Source organism: Xenopus laevis, chromosome 2S (genome assembly GCF_017654675.1).
Source record: "Xenopus laevis strain J_2021 chromosome 2S, Xenopus_laevis_v10.1, whole genome shotgun sequence".
In the NCBI taxonomy this organism is placed as follows: Eukaryota; Metazoa; Chordata; class Amphibia; order Anura; family Pipidae; genus Xenopus; species Xenopus laevis.
In genome coordinates this window covers 6,469,734-6,490,524 of record NC_054374.1, presented here as the reverse complement: position 1 = coordinate 6,490,524, position 20,791 = coordinate 6,469,734, and the positions used below count along the sequence as shown (strand labels likewise).

Genomic DNA, 20,791 nt, shown 5'->3' with positions numbered 1-20,791 from the left:
CACTGAAGCACAGTTGCCAGAAAAAATATGCCACATAAATGCTGAAAATAGTCATTTTTTGCCATATACGTTGAGTCAACGTATGGCAAAAAATGACTATTTTCAGCATTTATATGGCATATTTTTTCTGGCCTCTGTGCTTCAGTGGCTGTGGCCAAAAAAACTGGGCAAACAATGCCTACAAGGTCAACGTCGTTGACCTTGTAGGCATTGTTTGCCCAGTTTTTTTGGCCACAGCCACTGAAGCACAGAGGCCAGAAAAAATATGCCATATAAATGCTGAAAATAGTCATTTTTTTGGTCGCAGCCACTGAAGCACAGTTGCCAGAAAAATTATGCCATATAAATGCTGAAAATATAAATTTTTTTGGTTGCAGCCACTGAAGCACAGAGGCCAGAAAAATTATGCCATATAAATGCAGAAAATATGCATTTTTTTGGTCGCAGCCACTGAAGCACAGTTGACAGAAAAATTATGCCATATAAATGCTGAAAATATAAATTTTTTTGGTTGCAGCCACTGAAGCACAGAGGCCAGAAAAATTATGCCATATAAATGCAGAAAATATGCATTTTTTTGGTCGCAGCCACTGAAGCACAGTTGCCAGAAAAATTATGCCATATAAATGCTGAAAATAGTAATTTTTTTGGTTGCAGCCACTGAAGCACAGAGGCCAGAAAAATTATGCCATATAAATGCAGAAAATATGCATTTTTTTGGTCGCAGCCACTGAAGCACAGTTGACAGAAAAATTATGCCATATAAATGCTGAAAATATAAATTTTTTTGGTTGCAGCCACTGAAGCACAGAGGCCAGAAAAATTATGCCATATAAATGCAGAAAATATGCATTTTTTTGGTCGCAGCCACTGAAGCACAGTTGCCAGAAAAATTATGCCATATAAATGCTGAAAATAGTAATTTTTTTGGTTGCAGCCACTGAAGCACAGAGGCCAGAAAAATTATGCCATATAAATGCAGAAAATATGCATTTTTTGGTCGCAGCCACTGAAGCACAGTTGACAGAAAAATTATGCCATATAAATGCTGAAAATATAAATTTTTTTGGTTGCAGCCACTGAAGCACAGAGGCCAGAAAAATTATGTCATATAAATGCAGAAAATAGGCATTTTTTTGGTCGCAGCCACTGAAGCACAGAGGCCAGAAAAAATTAAACCAGTAGGGTTTGCACCCTAGTTTGTAACGGTGGCGGAGGGAGGAGGAGGACGCTAAAGGACAGCTGTGTGTGGAGTCATGAGGCTTGAAGAGAAGGACAGCTGCATAGAAGTCAGAACAAGTCTTCCGGCGTGCAGTAACCCTCCGAGATCCACCCCTCATTCATTTTAATAAAGGTCAGGTAATCGACACTTTTGTGACCTAGGCGAGTTCTCTTCTCAGTTACAATCCCTCCTGCTGCACTGAAGGTCCTTTCTGAGAGCACACTTGAGGCTGGGCAAGACAAGAGGTTCATGGCAAATTGTGACAGCTCTGGCCACAGATCAAGCCTGCGCACCCAGTAGTCCAGGGGTTCATCGCTCCTCAGAGTGTCGATATCTGCAGTTAATGCCAGGTAGTCCGCTACCTGCCGGTCGAGGCGTTCTTTGAGGGTGGATCCAGAAGGGTTGTGGCGCTGCCTTGGACAGAAAAACATTTGCATGTCTGACGTTACAGACTGGCCAAAGGGCTTTGTCCTTGCAGGTGTGCTCGTGGCAGGATTACTGGCACCTCTGCCCCTGGAATGTTGATGAGTTCCTGAAGTGACATCACCCTTAAAAGCATTGTACAACATGTTTTGCAGGCTGGTTTGTAAATGCCGCATCTTTTCGGACTTGTGGTATGTTGGTAACATTTCTGACACTTTATGCTTGTACCGAGGGTCTAGTAGCGTTGCGACCCAGTACAGGTCCTTCTCCTTAAGCCTCTTGATACGGGGGTCCTTCAACAGGCATGACAGCATGAAAGACCCCATTCTCACAAGGTTGGATGCAGAGCTATCCATCTCCGCTTCCTCATTATCAAGGACTGCATCATCCACGGTCTCCTCCCCCCAGCCACGTACAAGACCAGGGGTCCCCAAAAGGTCACCACTAGCCCCCTGGGAAGCCTGCTCCTGTTGGTCCTCCTCCTCCTCCTCCACAAAGCCACCTTCCTCCTCTGACTCCACTTCTGGCACCTCTCCCTGCGTTGCAGCATGTGCCTGGGTTCGTTCTGGTGATTCCGACCAGAAATCGTGCGCTTCCAGCTCCTCGTCACGCTGGTCTACAGCCTCATCTGTCACTCGTCGCACGGCACGCTCCAGGAATAAAGCGAAGGGTATTAGGTCGCTGATGGTGCCTTCGGTGCGACTGACCATATTTGTCACCTCTTCAAAAGGTCGCATGAGCCTGCAGGCATCGCGCATAAGCACCCAGTAACGGGGGAAAAAAATCCCCAGCTGTGCAGATCCAGTCCTACCACCCAGTTCAAAAAGGTACTCGTTGACGGCCCTTTGTTGTTGCAGCAGACGTTCCAACATAAGGAGCGTTGAATTCCAGCGAGTCTGGCTGTCAGAAATCAAACGCCTGACTGGCATGTTGTAGCGCTGCTGAATGTCAGCAAGGCGTGCCATGGCTGTGTAGGAACGTCTGAAATGGGCCGACACCTTTCTGGACTGGGTGAGAACGTCCTGGAATCCTGGGTACTTGGAGACAAAACGTTGGACTATTAAATTTAACACATGTGCCATGCAGGGCACATGTGTTAAATTGCCTAGTCTCAACGCTGCCAACAGATTGCTTCCATTGTCACACACCACTTTTCCGATCTGCAGTTGGTGTGGGGTCAGCCACCGATCGGCCTGTGACTGCAGAGATGACAGGAGTACAGATCCGGTATGGTTTTTGCTTTCCAGGCACGTCATCCCCAAGACAGCGTGACAACGGCGTACCTGGCACGTCGAATAGCCTAGGGGGAGCTGGGGGTGCACAGGTGTGGAGGAGGAGAAGGAGGACCCAGCAGCAGAGTAAGAAGAAGAAGAAGACGAGGTAGAGAGCGATGGAGGAGTAGAGGTGGTGGCAGAACCGCGTGCAATCCGTGGCGGTGACACCAACTCCACTGTTGTTGTTGAGCTACCCATTCCCTGCTTCCCAGCCATTACCAAGTTCACCCAGTGGGCAGTGTAGGTGACATACCTGCCCTGACCATGCTTGGAGGACCATGCGTCAGTAGTCATATGGACCTTTGGCCCAACACTAAGTGACAGAGATGCGGTAACTTGGCTCTGCACATGTTGGTACAGGTGTGGTATTCCCTTTTTAGAAAAAAAATTGCGGCTGGGTACCTTCCACTGCGGTGTCCCAATTGCTACAAATTTGCGGAAGGCCTCAGAGTCCACCAGCTGGTATGGTAAAAGCTGGCGGGCTAAGAGTGCAGACAAGCCAGCTGTCAGACGCCGGGCAAGGGGGTGACAGTCAGACATTGGCTTCTTACGCTCAAACATGGCCTTCACAGAAACTTGGCTGGTGGCAGATGACTGGGAATGGGAACAGGTGGTCAAGGTGGAAGGCGGAGTGGAGGGTGGTTCAGACGGGTCAAGGAGAGCAGAGGTAGAGCAGTAAGATGCTGGACCAGAAGGAGTGTGGCTTTTAGTTTGCCTGTTGCCTTTGAGGTGTTGCTCCCAAAGTGCTTTGTGCTTGCCGCTCATGTGCCTTCGCATAGAAGTTGTACCTATGTGGCTGTTGGGCTTACCAAGGCTCAGTTTCTGACTGCACTCATTGCAAATTACAATGCTTTTGTCAGAGGCACACACATTAAAAAAATCCCACACTGCTGACTTTTTGGAAGTGTGCGATCTGGCGGTAACAGTAGAAGTTGGCGGAGTTGGCGGTATTGGCGGCAATGGCGGGTGCGTTGGCCGGCTGAACACAGGTGCCGATACATGTTGTTGCCCTACTGATCCCTGCGGGCTGTCCTCCCTGCTTCTTCTAAGTCTTATTCTCCTACTGCCTCTCTGACTCTCCGTCTCTCCATCTGAACTACCCTCCTCTTGCTCTCTTCTACTAGGCACCCACAAAACATCAATCTCCTCATCATCATTCTCCTCAGATGCATCAATTTCTTCTGACACATCACAGAAGGAAGCAGCAGCGGGGACCTCCTCCTCATCACTCATTATGTCCATCTCTATCGTGTTCTCTGCCAGAATTAAATCTGGTGTAAGGTCCTCATCTCCTTCATCTTCTTCTGGCAATAATGGTTGCGCATTACTCAGTTCAAGAAACTCATGGGAAAATAACTCCTCTGACCCCAGTGAAGAAGGGGCACCGGTGGTGGAGGAAGTGTTACGTGGGGTGGCCATAGCAGTGGAGGATGAGGAGGATGTTGTGGTAAAGTTAGAAACGGTAGAGGATGGGGTGTGCTGTGTAAGCCAGTCAACTACCTCTTCAGCATTTTGGGAGTTCAGGGTCATTGGCTTTTTAAAACTGGGCAATTTGCTAGGGCCACAGGATTGCATAGCAGCACGGCCCCTAGCACGGCCTCTGCGTGGCGGCCTGCCTTTGCCTGGCATTATTTTTAAAAAAACAACAACAACAACAAAAACTCAGTTGGTTTTTCTGGAAACGATAATACACACAGCTAGATGGCGGGTTGAAGAAAACACTGTGCAAATAATGCCTACAAAGTCAACGTATACACTACTACAGCGGTGGATACGGATTACGTAAAATATATGAATGCTGCTTGAAAAAAAGTAACTCAAGTGGTTTTTCTAGAGACGATAATATTATCAATATTTAGACAAAATGTGAACAAGGTCACACAGCTCGATGGCGGGTTGAAGAAAACAGTGTGCAAATAATGCCTACAAGGTCAACGTATACACTACTACAGCGGTGGATACGGATTACGTAAAATATATGAATGCTGCTTGAAAAAAAGTAACTCAAGTGGTTTTTCTAGAGACGATAATATTATCAATATTTAGACAAAATGTGAACAAGCTCACACAGCTCGATGGCGGGTTGAAGAAAACACTGTGCAAATAATGCCTACAAGGTCAACGTATACACTACTACAGCGGTGGATACGGATTACGTAAAATATATGAATGCTGCTTGAAAAAAAGTAACTCAAGTGGTTTTTCTAGAGACGATAATATTATCAATATTTAGACAAAATGTGAACAAGCTCACACAGCTCGATGGCGGGTTGAAGAAAACAGTGTGCAAATAATGCCTACAAGGTCAACGTATACACTACTACAGCGGTGGATACGGATTACGTAAAATATATTATGGCTGCTTGAAAAAAGTGACTCCGGTGTTTTTTCTGGAGACGGTAATATTATGGATATTTAGACAGAATGTGAACAAGGTCACACAGCTCGATGGCGGGTTGAAGAAAACAGTGTGCAAATAATGCCTACAAGGCCAACGTATACACTACTACAGCGGTGGATATGGATTACGTAAAATATATGAATGCTGCTTGAAAAAAGTGACTCCGGTGTTTTTTCTGGAGACGGTAATATTATGGATATTTAGACAGAATGGGAACAAGGTCACACAGCTCGATGGCGGGTTGAAGAAAACAGTGTGCAAATAATGCCTACAAGGCCAACGTATACACTACTACAGCGGTGGATACGGATTACGTAAAATATATTATGGCTGCTTGAAAAAAGTGACTCCGGTGTTTTTTCTGGAGACGGTAATATTATGGATATTTAGACAGAATGTGAACAAGGTCACACAGCTCGATGGCGGGTTGAAGAAAACAGTGTGCAAATAATGCCTACAAGGCCAACGTATACACTACTACAGCGGTGGATACGGATTACGTAAAATATATGAATGCTGCTTGAAAAAGTGACTCCGGTGTTTTTCTGGAGACGGTAATATTATGGATATTTAGACAGAATGGGAACAAGGTCACACAGCTCGATGGCGGGTTGAAGAAAACAGTGTGCAAATAATGCCTACAAGGCCAACGTATACACTACTACAGCGGTGGATACGGATTACGTAAAATATATTATGGCTGCTTGAAAAAAGTGACTCCGGTGTTTTTTCTGGAGACGGTAATATTATGGATATTTAGACAGAATGTGAACAAGGTCACACAGCTCGATGGCAGGTTGAAGAAAACAGTGTGCAAATAATGCCTACAAGGCCAACGTATACACTACTACAGCGGTGGATACGGATTACGTAAAATATATTATGGCTGCTTGAAAAAAGTGACTCCGGTGTTTTTTCTGGAGACGGTAATATTATGGATATTTAGACAGAATGTGAACAAGGTCACACAGCTCGATGGCGGGTTGAAGAAAACACTGTGCAAATAATGCCTACAGGGCAAATAATGCCTAAAAGGTCAACTTATACACTACTACAGCGGTAGTAAATAAAAAAAAGTAAAATAAAAAAAAATGAATATTAAAAAAAAAAATTAAAGTTGGTGCTGCTGAACTACTAGGAGCAGCAGATTAGCACACCAGTCACACTCCCCAACACTGCTAGACTAATAGCACTGGGCTCTTATAGTAGTAGTAGTAGTAGTAGTAAAACAACAAAAAAATAAATAAAAGCAGTCCTTACAAGGACTACTGTTATTGCAGCAGTCAGCAGATGAGATCAGAAGCAGGACAGCTGCCCACAGCAGCTACATACAGAGCACTGCAGTAGAAGGTAGATTACTAGCCAGCAAAGCTACCTAAGCTTAAATGTCCCTCAAACCCCTGCAGACTTCTGTCCCTCCAATAACAGAGCAGTATCAAAACGATTACTAGCCAGCAAACTTTCAACTGTCCCTGAAATCACTAACAGGCAGCAGCTCTCTCCCTACACTATCTCTTCAGCACACACAGGCAGAGTGAAAAAACGCTGCAGGGCTTCGGTTTTTATAGGGAAGGGGAGTGGTCCAGGGGAGAGCTTCCTGATTGGCTGCCATGTACCTGCTGGTCTGGGGTGAGAGGGCAAAAAAAAGCGCCAACAATGGCGAACCCAAAATGGCGAACGTCGCGCGACGTTCGCGAACTTCCGGCGAGCGCGAACACCCGATGTTCGCGCGAACAAGTTCGCCGGCGAACAGTTCGCGACATCTCTAGTACTAAGCAGCAAATCAGTAAATGGGGTTCAGCATTAATAAAAACAAAATGAAAAGTAACACGAATGCTAAAAAGTTAAATTATGATGACAAAAAAAGATTTAGGGACATTATTGCCAGTTCATGTTTGATCCTTGCAAGATATATACTGTATTGATTGTGATGTATGTAATTCCATATGTTCTGTGTATATAATTCATGTGATTTAGTTGTATAATTACATTTACTTTACAGTGCTACGGAATATGTTGGCACTATATAAATACATGTTAATAATAATAATTAGATTACCAGTGCACAGGTAACCCCCTGCATAATGATCTCCTGTAAGCAGTGGGTAAAAAGAGATGCTTGTGTACTGATGATCTGGTTATCTACTTCGAAAGGACCAAACCTGGATTAGCTTTGGTTTCCATGCTTGCTCCATTTAACTCAAGAATGAACAAAAATTTATATTTTTTCCTGATTAAATGGGCAACAAGTATGCTCAGCACAAGCCCAATTCATTGGACTCATGTTCACTGTTCATCTAAACTGCAGCAAACAGCAGCAACAAAATGCAGTTCTAAATGCATACAAGGGAGTATTATTATATGCAACTTCTTACAATTACTGGTTAATACTCAATGATATTTAAATATATGTGAATCGCTATTTCTGACATTTATGGCCCATTAAGGGATTTCTTGAGTCATGTACATATATAAAAAAATCAATTTTGGCAAACGTGCATCAGGCACAGAATAGGGTCATTGAAAGAAAGTGCAGGAGGGTTGGATAAAGTACACACAGAGTGCATGTCTCTTTCAGTTATACATAATGCCTTTGGATGCACCAATTATATACTGAATAACGTACCCCCTCTTGTAAAATATAAGGATATTATAAGTTACCGAGGAGTTTCATAACCATATAAAAACACGAGGCTGAAGACCGAGGTAAATTCTAATATCTTCATATTTTGCAACTGGGGGTACTTTATTTATTATAATACACAAGTTTCAGTGAGTCGTGACAAAAATGACATCAGAACTCACCGTTTATAACTGATGACATCAGAACTCACCGTTTATAACTGATGACATCAGAACTCACCGTTTATAAGGCTATAATTTACGATATATAAGATAATATATAAGATATTCATGGCTTTTGTGTATTATAAGGATATATTTGACATGGAAATGACAATACTGTAGATTATATGATTTTGCTAAAATCTCAATTTTTCATTGAGTCTTATTTAGAGCCTTATAATATTCTATAACTGGACCCTTTAGGAAACTTGAACCACAATATTCAAAATTCTGAAATATTTCCATTTGTCATAGAAAAAGAGCACAGAAATTTTCAGAACAAATACCTATAATGCTAAGTGAAAATAAAGTATAATAGTACAGAAGGCTGTACAGGATTATACAGCCATCAGAATGATTATTCACCCACATAAAGTATTTGCACTTGTCCTTTAATCTTCCATTCTTACATCTAAAGTGAATGCAACCTGTTGCAGCAGTGCTTAATAAACAATAAAAGGCAAATGCCGATTGCCAGCTAAGGATTTGGTTTCATCCCTTCCTTCTGATCCATCCGAAATGAAACAAATTCCCTGGATGCCTGCACCGAAGCCCATGTGTTTTAAAAAAAAAAAAATAAACATTTTTCATGTTTATAAAATGAAATTTGTCTGTTGATGGGATGGACAGATTTTGATCACTTAACAGTTTGGAAACGGCACATGTGTGGGGCGGTGCTTCAATGACACAATAATGCCAGGTGCCTGTATGACTGTTCATTCTTTAGTACAAATGTTCATTTCAATAAATTACAGCAGCAAATTTATATAGAGGATCAAAAGAAAGGAATCGCAAAGATGTATGTCAGATATTATTTTTACTTTTTTTGACGTTATACAGCAACAACCAAAACATGAAAAATAGGAAACGGCACAATACACGTTCACTGTCAGGGCCGATTCGTTTTCCAAAGTTGCCCGAAGTTGCCTCACGAGGAAACTTTGGACGACTTCGGAAAACAAATCGGCAGTTCAGGAAGATTAGTCGCCCCAGAGAAGAAGAAATTTGTTGGCGGGCGCCTAATCTCCCCGAATCTGAGTGTGTGCCATTACCCTAAATGTTAAAGGGGGGACCAGCTGTGCTGTACTTTGCTTCCCACTAGAGCTCCAAGACTATTTAGGAAAGCAAATAATTGTATACACTAGATCTCACCTTCACTGGCCTTCAGCATAGATTTCCAGGAGTCCCTTGATCAAACAATACCAACCTAAACCTCCATTAATTGGCTCTCTGGCAGCCCCTCCCACAGCTTTGGGTTTCTGTTTTAAGTGGCCTTTAAATGTTTAATGTGAAATAGCTGGAAAATACACGGACAATAACTTGCTCAGAATCACACCACGTGCTTCTGATTTTATAGTACAGGTATAGGATCCCTTATCTGGAAACCCGATATCCAGAATGCTCCGAATTATCCCACAGACTCCATTTTATACAAATAATCCACATTTTTAAAAATGATCTCCTTTTTCTGTGTAATAATAAAACAGTCGCTTGTACTTGATCTCAACTAAGATATAATTAGTCCTTATTGGAAGCAAAACCAGCCTATTGGCTTTATTTAATGTTTAAATTAATTTCTAGTAGACTTAAGGCATGAAGACCCAAATTATGGAAAGATCCATTATCCAGAAAAACCCCAGGTCCCAATTCTGGATAACAGGTCCCATACCTGTACAAATATGGCCAAGTATGCAATTCATGATTTTTAAAGGAGAAACAAACCCTTTACTAAAAAAAACCCTACCCCACCCCACATAGACCCCCCTTCCTCCTCAGTATAGCTGCCCCCCTCCCATGGAAACCTACCAATCGTTGCAGTGTCACAACATCAGAGTTCACAGCAGCCATCTTTCGGGTCTTCGGTAAGCTGAGACGGAGACCGGCGAATCAGCACATGCACAGTTGGAGCAATTTACCGGTTTGCGACAACTGCGCATGCGCCAAAATGTACGGAAATTGTCTAATCACCGGAAGAAGACACGAAGACCCAGAAATGGCCCGATGCTGTGACTCTGCACCGAGGGGTAAGAAAAGTGTATAAAAGTCATCTCTTTCCGTTACCCACAGCGCATACAATACACTAAGGGGCCGATTCACAAAGGGTCGAATATCGAGGGTTAATTAACCCTCGATATTCGACTGGGAATTAAAATCCTTTGACTTCGAATATCGAAGTCGGAGGATTTTAGCGCAAATAGTGCGATCGAATGATCGAAGGATTATTCCTTCGATCGAACGATAAAATCCTTCGAATCGAACAAATCGAAGGATTTTAATTTAACGATCGAAGGATTATCCTTCGATCAAAAAAACTTAGGAAAGCCTATGGGGACCTTCCTGAGTTCGGTAGCTTTTAGATGGCGAACTAGGGGGTCGAAGTTTTTTCTTAAAGAGACAGTACTTCGACTATCGAATGGTCGAATAGTCGAACGATTTTTAGTTCAAATCCTTCGATTCAAAGTCGTAGTCGAAGGTCGAAGTAGCCCATTCGATGGTCGAAGCAGCCCAAAAAACACTTCGAAATTCGAAGTTTTTTTACTTCGAATCCTTCACTCGAAGTTAGTGAATCGGCCCCTAAGTGAAAATATTTCCCAAGATCATTTTTATGCTGAGCCTTTTAGGGTGTAACAATTATCTCCATTATCTCCACCCACCCAACTATGTTCCACTTAATTTGCACCACCAAAGTAGGAGCTGAAGAAGGTAAGAAAACTTGAAAGGTGAGATCTATTTAAACGTTGTTGCAGTATCCCACTAGCGCTCCAAGACTATTTAGGAAAGCAAATCATTGTATAAACTAAATCTCACCTTCACTGGCCTTCAGCATGGATTTCCAGGAGTCCCTTGATCAAACAATACTAACCTAAACCTCCATTAATTGGCTTTCTGGCAGCCCCTCCCACAGCTTTGGGTTTCTGTTTTAAGTGGCCTTTAAATGTTTAATGTGAAATAGCTGGAAAATACATGGACAATAACATGCTCAGAATCACACCACGTGCTTCTGATTTTATAGTACAAATATGGCCAATTATGCATTTTATGATTCTAAAAGGAGAAACAAACCCTTCACCGAAAAAAACCCTACCCCCACCCCTATTTTTTTAATTACCACTCGTTGCAGAGTCACAGCATCAGAGTTCATCTTCCGGGTCTTCGGTAAGCTGAGATGGAGACCAGCAAAGCGGCGCATGCGCAGTTGGAGCAGTTTACAGGTTTGCAACAACTGCGCATGCGCCAAAATGGACGAAAATTGCCGAAGCGCCAGAAGACACGAAGACCAGGTAGATGGCTGTGATGAACTCTGATGCTGTGAGGCAAAACTACCAATACTTTTTTAAAATGAATACTATTAATCGTTAAATGTGCTATTTTCATTTTGAACTATTTTTTACTGCCATAAGATCCTGTTTTGATCAAAACTGTACAGTGATGATGAAAGGCTCATGACTATTACGTTGATTGTATTTACTGTCTATTTGAGTCACAAGTCTTACATAGGACATCCGTGGTATCTCTAACTCAGCAAGCAAGTCAATGTAACATTTGCTGCCACTGTCGGCACCGCTATAATTAAATGTGTTTTTATTTGAACACACTACATAGAATGCAATGACTCTACTCAGAGGCTAAACTGAATTTAATGGTTGGGAAGCCTCCTGTGAATGATGTCCAAGTTCCTATTAAAGTCAATTTCTAGGGATTCTGCTTCCTCTATACTTGTTATCTCTGTGACCTCACACTTCCCCAGTTATACAGGGTTTCCTCTAGTTAAGTATTTATTCCTAATCCAGGTGACGTTTACTAGACGCAATGATAAACATGTCAACAAGGCCGTGGGTTTAGGTAAAAGTGCGCAGAAGAAGACATTCAGCTTCCTGTGCAATAAGTGATGTGTAAGGTCAAAACGTGATGCAAAAAAAGGAAAACATTTCACTGAATCTTTCTCAACTAATTTTACAATACATGAAAGAAAAACTTTAATACCCAACTAAGGGGACACGGGTTTAAACACAGGATGCCGGGACAATGAATGAGAGATAAAGTCCAGAGAGACAGTGAATAATTCAAGGATAATTTCCGTTTTGGCTGTGCACGTTTTTATATCTGCATTCCGTTTCCCTGCTGCTGGTAATAAAATGTGGGGAAACTTGTTCTTTGCAAATCGTTTCTTGTCCGTTTTACAGTGCAGAACATTCCTCAGCTGCCCGACCCGGCCAATATTCCCTTTTCCCTAATCTCTCCCTCGTTGTTTCAATATGCTCTTTGGAACATTTTTTATTAGGACGAATTTCAGAAATGTGATCTTTCCCTCCTACAAGATGATCTGAGACATCTCAAAGAGACACGTGGGCTCAGCTCATTTTCGTGGGGGAATTTATTATTAGGCCTTTCTTTGATTTGGATCAGGGGGCAGCACTCAGTTCAGTATGTGGCCCAGTCCAAGATGGCATTATGGCTACAGAAACTTCTAAGAAATAAACAGTAACTGTGTGACTTCAGACAAGGAGGAATAAGTAATTATATCCAAAGCCAAAAGGGCTGGATACATTAAGTATCAGTAAACCATTGGCTCTGCACAGAAACTACAACTCACAACATAAAGTGACAGCTTAATAACAACAATTGTGGATTTAAAGGGGACATTCACCTTCACATTAACAATAGGCCAGATAGGCCAAGTCTAGTCAACATTATAAGTGATCTTCATTATTTATTGTGTGTGGTTTTGGAATTATTAGAATTCCTATTCTGGTTCTTTCTACATTGCAGCTAAAATTGCTGTCTGGCTGTTGAGGGGGGGGGGTCACTAACCCCTACTTATTTCAAGCCCTTTAATGTTCATCTTCCATTTTTATTCCAAGAACAATGCCAGACAATGTCTATATATACAACAATGAATTCATATATTTTTGTATAGCTCAAAAGTCTTAAGGTGGCCGTAGATTTTTAAAAGATCATTTTATTACTGAAGGACCAAGCTTATCCTGAAACAATCTTTAAATGTAGAACTAAAACAACCATTTTTAAGCTATATTATTTAGTTGAAGCCAGGAAAACTGTGGGTAGTTATCTGCTTGGCCCTGCAAACAATTGGACAATGGATACATTTCACTGTAAACCATGAAAATTTTATAACCTGCCCGATTGATTTTCTGACCGATATCTTACGAAAAAATCGCTGGCCGATCGTTCGTTGGCCACTAACCTCACGATAATTTGACAGATTTTTTAGATCGCACTAAAATTGGTCATTAAGGAGAGAAAAATCTTAACATCTATGGTCACCTTTACTTAGGGTAATGTCACAGGAAACTAAAGGTGGCCATACACGGATAGATCCGCTCGTTTGGCGATGTCGCCAAACGAGTGGATCTCCCTCCGATATGCCCACCTTGAGGTGGGCAATATCGGGCTGATCCGATCGTGGGCCCTAGGGCCCAACGATCGCATCCTTCACGTTCGCAAATGGGCAGTCGGATCGCGGGACCGCATCAACGAACAGATGCGGCCGCAATCCGACGGGATTTTTAACCCCATCCGATCGAGATCTGGCCGACTTTCGGCCAGATCTCGATCGGGGAAGCCCGTCGGGGGCCCCCATACACGGGCCAATAAGCTGCCGACTCGGTCTGTCGGCAGCTTTTATCGGCCCGTGTATGGCCACCTTAAGAAGTAGACATGACAAAAGTTATTGGCTTGTTTCTATTTGTATTTCAGCCACTAATCACTATGAAGCTGAACTCTTTAGCATTGATAATAAAAAAAACATACAAAAAGTAAAACGCATATGAGTAGAATTTTTTTTTATATATGTATATATAAATGCATGTTATTGCAATGCCTTAGGTACTTCTAGTTCTCTATAACCTAGTATTCATTTTTAACATTAGATTAGCCGATCAGGTCAGTCTGAGTTCTGTCATTATGGTTATACAGTTGACCAGTGCAGCTGCCTAATCTTATTAAGACATTCTCTGCTTAGGTATAGGAGTTCATAAAGATTGGTTTTACAAGATACAGAAGGGGCTACAGATATTTCCACTGTAGAAATCATTTGCTATTTTTTTTAATCTTTTAACTTTTATTTTACTTCCCCTGTCATTTACACCGGCTTGCAACCATATTGGTCAATTATGTACAAGTTGCAGCTGATGTAAGTTACCAGGCACCTGTTGGAATTCTGCCACAAAAAAAAAAACAAGGAAATTTAGGCCCACATTTGCACATTGCACTGACAACTCAAATGAGCCCTTTTATATAAATGTATTGGATTTCATGATGTTGGGATTCATTACCCTATAACTAAAGACCACAATTAGGATCCCTATCACTCAGTGTCCCTGGCTCCTTCGATATGGACTCAGCTGCTAAATGGGTTGAATCAATCCTTATTACGTTATTTAACTCATTTTTCTTACTCGTGGTGACATAATTATCACCTAATTATCAGCCTTTGCTGATGTTTTTCAGCCTACTCTATGAAAGGTAAGGGCTTTTGAAATATTCTAACATTATGTAGGATGGCTGTGATTTCGTATTATTGTTAGAAATCCATGCTTATATGCTTTTGACAGCAATGGAAAGCAATGAGTAATAACAAAGGTACCTCAAACTACCCTCGCTATTATTCCTTAAGTCAGTGATCCCTAACCAGTAGCTCGTGAGTAACATGTTGCTCTACAACCCCTTGGATGTTGCTCCCAGTGGCCCAAAGCAGGTGATTATTTTTGAATTCCAGGCTTGGAGGCAAGTTTTGGTTGTATAAAAAACAGGTGCACTGCCAAACAGAGTCTCAATGTAGGTTGACAGTCCACTTAGGGGCTACTAAATGGCCAATCACAAAACTTGCACCCCAAGAACATTTTTGATGCTTGTGTTGCTCCCCAACTCCTTTTACTTCTGAATGTTGCTCACGGGTTCTATAGGTTGGGGATCCCTGCCTTAAGTGATCTCACGACATAATGTGTCCCTTTCATGTTGAATTTATTACATGGTAATTTGTCGTTTCTCCCATGTCCCACTTGGTTTGTATATTTTCCTTCTTCCAAGATTAGGTTTTCGATTATAGCACAACTGATCTGATTCTTTTTCCCATGAAATGCACATTAAAAAATAAACAAAAAAAGCAATAAGGTAGGATGCTGTATTTTACTGTTCCTGTTATTATAGGCTGAAGATCCAGTTCTACCTGTTGGGATTCATGTTTGTGTCCTTATGACATTCCTCTGAGATGTACCCAAGGATTCTCTCAGGAAAGCTGGAATGTTTTCCACTCTTCGATAGCAGAATATAATGAAAAGCGGAGAATGCCAAACATCCCACATGTCCTGTTTGCTTTATAAGAACTACAAAACAGTCCCATTCATCAGTCCAGTGGATCCAGCGACACTTCTTATACATCAGTAATGCCCAACGTACTCAGCTACATCAACCCTCACCCTGATTATTCCAAAATAATATTAAATAAACTGCCTGGTAAGGCCTCCCCTGGAGTATGCAGATCAGTTCTGGGTTCCAGTTCTCAGGAAGGATATTAAAGGAAAACGAATATCATTTTACAATTGGGGTGCTAAAAGTTACGTTTTTACTTACCTAACAACCCGGGCGGTGCTTCGATCAGCCGAAAACCGCACCGGCCCGGGGGTTTTTCTAGCGAGCACCACAGAGAGATCCTCTTCCTGCTTCACTGGTTTTGAAATTTTCCAGGGCAAACGCATGCGCAGTAGAGCAAAATAGGCGGCTTTTTCGTTAAAGAGAAGACCAAAAGATGCAGGAAGAGAGTGTAGTGTTTATACAAATGGCCTGTAGATGTCACTGTGCTCAAGACTTATACTGTGCATACTTTCTATACAGCTTGTGGCGTTAGAGTTGCTTACTGTTGTGTAATGGCTGCATGAGCCTGTTAATAAAGCACTATTATAGTCTACTCATTCTCGGCTACCAAAACATAACAAAGAGCATCTCTCCATGTTGGTCGCAAGAAGAATCCCAGGCCGGTGCAGTTTTCTGCTGATAGGACCGCTGGCCCGGGGTGTCAGGTAAGTAAAAGTATTCACTAGGGGATGCCTAACTTTTGACACCCCCAAGTGTAAAATGCTAAACCTTCTCCTTTAATGAGCTGGAGGGAGCGCAGAGACGTGCAACTAAATTAGATAGATGGATAGAAGATTTAAATTATGAGGGTAGACATATTGTTTTGGCTTGAAGGTAGGTAGTACTAACGATTTTTTTGGAAGTTTTTTCATTTTTTATAAATTTGTACAGAATAGACAAATAATAACAGTTATATGGTGAATATCAAAGGTCCACGTAAAAGAAAGGAAAGAAGATGGAGATGGGGCTCTATATCTACCGGATGGTAGGACCGAAGAAAGAAAAGAAATTCAGTGAAGAACTAGGAAGCTAATTGGATGGCTTGCAGAAAATAAAAAAATTGAGGCTAAACAGTATTTACAGTTGGACGATACCTGTGTGGTCTCTTGGATGTAAGAAAATCAATGATTCTATAGGCAAGCAGCCGTGGGAGAAGCAACCTTTTAGAGCTATATGGTGCAATTACAAATACTTTTGTTGTAGAGCATAAGGGTCACAACGGTCATTTACAGAGACCCCGGACACAACTGCAAATGCAAAGGGACATTAATGCTCATTTAAAAAGCACTGGCTTAGTTTTGCACCTCACATCGGATAAAAAAAAATCTGGTTTAAGGTGCAATGAAAACCTGTTTGACGCACACAGAGCAGGGACAGATGGACAAAAATGCTCAACCAGACACACTGACTGATCTATGCAGCAAAGGAGCTTCCCTAAACATTACTCTATAAACTTGATTTATGGAGCTGAACTCCAGAGTCATCCAGTGCACCCAGGAATGGAATCAGTACGAAGACACCAACACAGCAAGAAAACAACAGCACTAAACATTCATCCGAAAAGCTTCTGGCCACTTGACAGATGGACTCCACGAAAAGCAAAGAAAGACTGGCAGATTGGCATCTCTTCCCGCTGGCTAATGACATCATTACCGCATATGCTAACAGTCAAACGGCAAAATGAAGGGCTTTCCATACCGGTAAAAACACAGATAGTGGCACCGCAAGAGGTTGTAATCTTTTTATGTTGGCCAAGATGCATTTGATGAGATTAGGTTCCTTAACTGTTTACCGCAGCCCGTGAGCTGATCACATGTCGATGAAAGCCAACCACTATCGGGACCAACTGGCATTGTTAATTGACCACGTGAACCGTTATTCTCTCAAGTGGAAATGAGCTTGTTGGAGAAGATGTACACCTGATACATAAATAGAATAGTCAGTGGTATTTAGATTTGTCTGTTGTAGGGTGTTTGACATGGCCACTCATTGCTTACTACTAACTGGGAGCTCCACAAGTATCCCTAGTCTGGAGATATTCACGTACTTGGAAATTTATAAAAAACTATTATGGAGACATTCTTATGCCAATGTACAAGGCAGAAAAGCAGCTACCTGTATATCCTGCAGAAGCTCAATCCCCTACTCATGTTCTGGTTCCTGTATATATTGGGAAATCACACAAACCCTATTCAGTGGTATATCTGCATTCATTATCTTGTTTTAGTTCGGATTCGGATTCTCATTCTTCTGTTAAGCCTTTTAAAAAGCCCAAACATCTATCTAGTCCAGACAAGAGTAAAGTCCTCATAATATTCCAGCAGAGGGAAGGGGGACGTGTACAAGTCTTGCAACCAGGTCCATGGTCCTCTAGTGAGGCCACTGCTACACAAGGTTACAAAAAGGTACTGCAGAAGATAAAGAAACAGGGCTGACTGGCACTCAAACGGATCCACAAGACCAGAGATATTCAGTTAACAGATAAATTTATAAGTAGAAAAATTAAAAATTATGGCTTCATCTCCATCCACCCTACGCGTTTCACACCCTTCAGGGTGCTTAATCATTTTTTTTAAATTTTTCTACTAATAAATGTATCTTTTAACTGAATATCTCTGGTCTTGTGGATCCATTTGAGTGCCGGTCAGCCCTGTTTCTTCTGCTGTACCACTCCCCGAAGCTGGGGGTCTGGGGCTGGTACACCTGGACCACTTTCACTGTTTGGTGAGTAACTTTACAATTAATTCAGGAGCACCTTGTCGTTCTCTAACCATTTGTACAAAAAGGTACTGGCATAGAAAAATTAACCAAATCTCAACATTTCAGGGTTAAATAAATGGCACATGTTTGGCAAAGAAGACCCAACCTGGCCACACCCAAATTTGCTCTGCCAGATGCAAAAGTGTAGAGAATTAGGCCAGCTGTGGGTGTGATGGGGGTATGATAACAACTGAGTTGTACCCTTTTCCTAAATGTAAAATTAATTATACTCCTACTAATAAAAGACAGTTTCTATACCCAACTAATTTCAGTTATTTTCTGGCAAAAGTTTTATGAACCTTATAATTTTATGCTAAAGGAGAAGGAAAGTCGTTTTACATGTAAGGCACCCCCAAGTGATTATTTACTTACCTAAAACCCCCGGGCTGGTGCTCCTATCAGCAGAAAACTGCACCGGCCCGGGGTTATACCAGTGAGCACCACAGAGCGATCCTCTTCTGGCTTCCGCTTTCTTCGTGCGGTTGAGCAAATCCGAACTTTAACTAAAAAGTCGGCTGTTTCGTTCTACTGCGCATCTGAAGCAGTGGTCCGGGGTTTCAGGTAAGTAAATATAATCACTTGGGGGTGCCTAATATTTGGCACCCCCAAGTGCAAGACAACTTTCCTTCTCGTTTAAAGGCAAGGAAAGAATGGGCTGCTCCAGTTTCAATCGTGGTGCAAACCAGTCTGGCAGTTTATCAGGTTACCCAGATGATTTTTGGTTTATTCCTATATAAAACTATGATGACGGTTTGGTTTATTTTTAGTGTTTCACTAAATTTAGAAAGCATTTCTATTCAATCTGCAATGACTCAGCTTGGAAGAACTACTCCAGTGCCAACATACATCATGTTCAGAAAGGAAAGGCAAATGTTTAATGTATAACTCATTGTATACGGCTATTTCTTAATTTAACGCACATTGTCTCAAGATAACAGAATCATTTTACAATGAACTCTCCAGATGAGCGCCACCCGTGACTAATCTCTACTGATGATACATAGACAGGGTGTAGCAATAGAATGTTCTACTTATGGGAAACTAAATTGTTACACAAGTAAACCAATAGTCACTTCACAGATGTTTTTTGTATGCACTGAATCCACTAATTATTTTACAAACCCAATTTGAACCCTCATTTGTATATGCAAATGAGTTGAAGGAAGGGTTAAAAAGAACCACAAGCACAGTGTACAGAAAAAAAATAAATCACAATTTTCTTGAAGTCACTTGATTTTAAAGTTTCAGATTTGGTTCCTCCAGGTAGGGATCCCCAACCTTTGGGACCCGTGAGCAACATTCAGAAGTAAAAGGAGTTGTGGAGCAACACAAGCATGAAAAATTTTCTTGGGGTGCCAAAAAAGTGCTGTGATTGGCCATTTAGTAGCCCCTATGTGGATTGTCAACCTATATTGAGGCTCTGTTTGGCAGTGCACCTGATTTTTATGCAACCAAAACTTGCCTCCAAGCCTGGAATTCAAAAACAAGCACCTGCTTTGAGGCCACTGGGAGCAACATCCAAGGGGTTGGAGAGCAACATGTTACTCACGAGCCACTGGTTGGGGATCACTGCTCCAGGAGCTTAGATTGGACCAAATCTGAAAAAGGCTGACTCCAGAACTGAATTCTGGATTTGGTGCATCTCTAATAAAGATGTCAGAAGTCATTAAAGGAAATGTTAACCCACTTAACAAATGAATGTAAAATTACTTTTTCCAGTTCTTTTGCAATTTTCTAGTTTTTAAGACATTAACCATTTTTACACTGCTAATATTATGAATGAAAAACACCACCGCCACCTGCTGTTCAGTTTGCTAGACCAGTCCCAACTGGCAAAAAAATTCACGAAACGGCAAAAAATTTGTGAAACTCAAAAATTGACGCCTGCCTCAATTTTGACGCTGACGTTAAAGTCAATGGGCATCCAAATAGTGTTGGCGCACAGCGATTTTGATGCGAGCAACTTTTGTCGCTCACAAATTTTCTTGGGAGTTTCACGAATGTATTCGCCGGTGGCGAAACACAGAAATTCACAGCAAATTCGCACCAGCCGAAACATTCGCCCATCACTTCATAACATAATTTTCACAGTAATATTTTAGAGCAATTTGTTCCATGTGTATTAAATTAGGGGCTGTGCATCTCTTTTAAATATGAGCTTATTAATTACAGTCTGTTCTATGGGAAATATACTGTGTTGTTATTTAGAAACAACAGGAAGTTCCATAGCTAAAATTAAGGGAAGTCAAAATAGCAAAATAATCAGCACTCAAGACTCATGGATCTTTTGCAGTTTCCAGGAGAAATGTGTTGCTAGCAACAGGATAAACACAACAAGCCGCCCAAGGGGACCTTAAAAAAATCCATAACAATTCAGTAAGCGAATTATTCTGCTTCTCCAAATCCAATAAGTCGTTAAGCAGGGCATTAACACCAGTCAAACACAAATTAATTGTTTACATGTATAGACAGATGCTCCCATAAACTTAAAGG

General features: G+C 41.7%; 1 protein-coding gene across 4 annotated transcripts in view; it reads right to left on the bottom strand.

Moving 5' to 3' along the window:
- Window positions 1-20,791, bottom strand: part of LOC108709183 (cytospin-B-like) — a 167,372-nt gene that overhangs the window by 20,257 nt on the left and 126,324 nt on the right. The gene's annotated exons all lie outside the window — the stretch shown is intronic.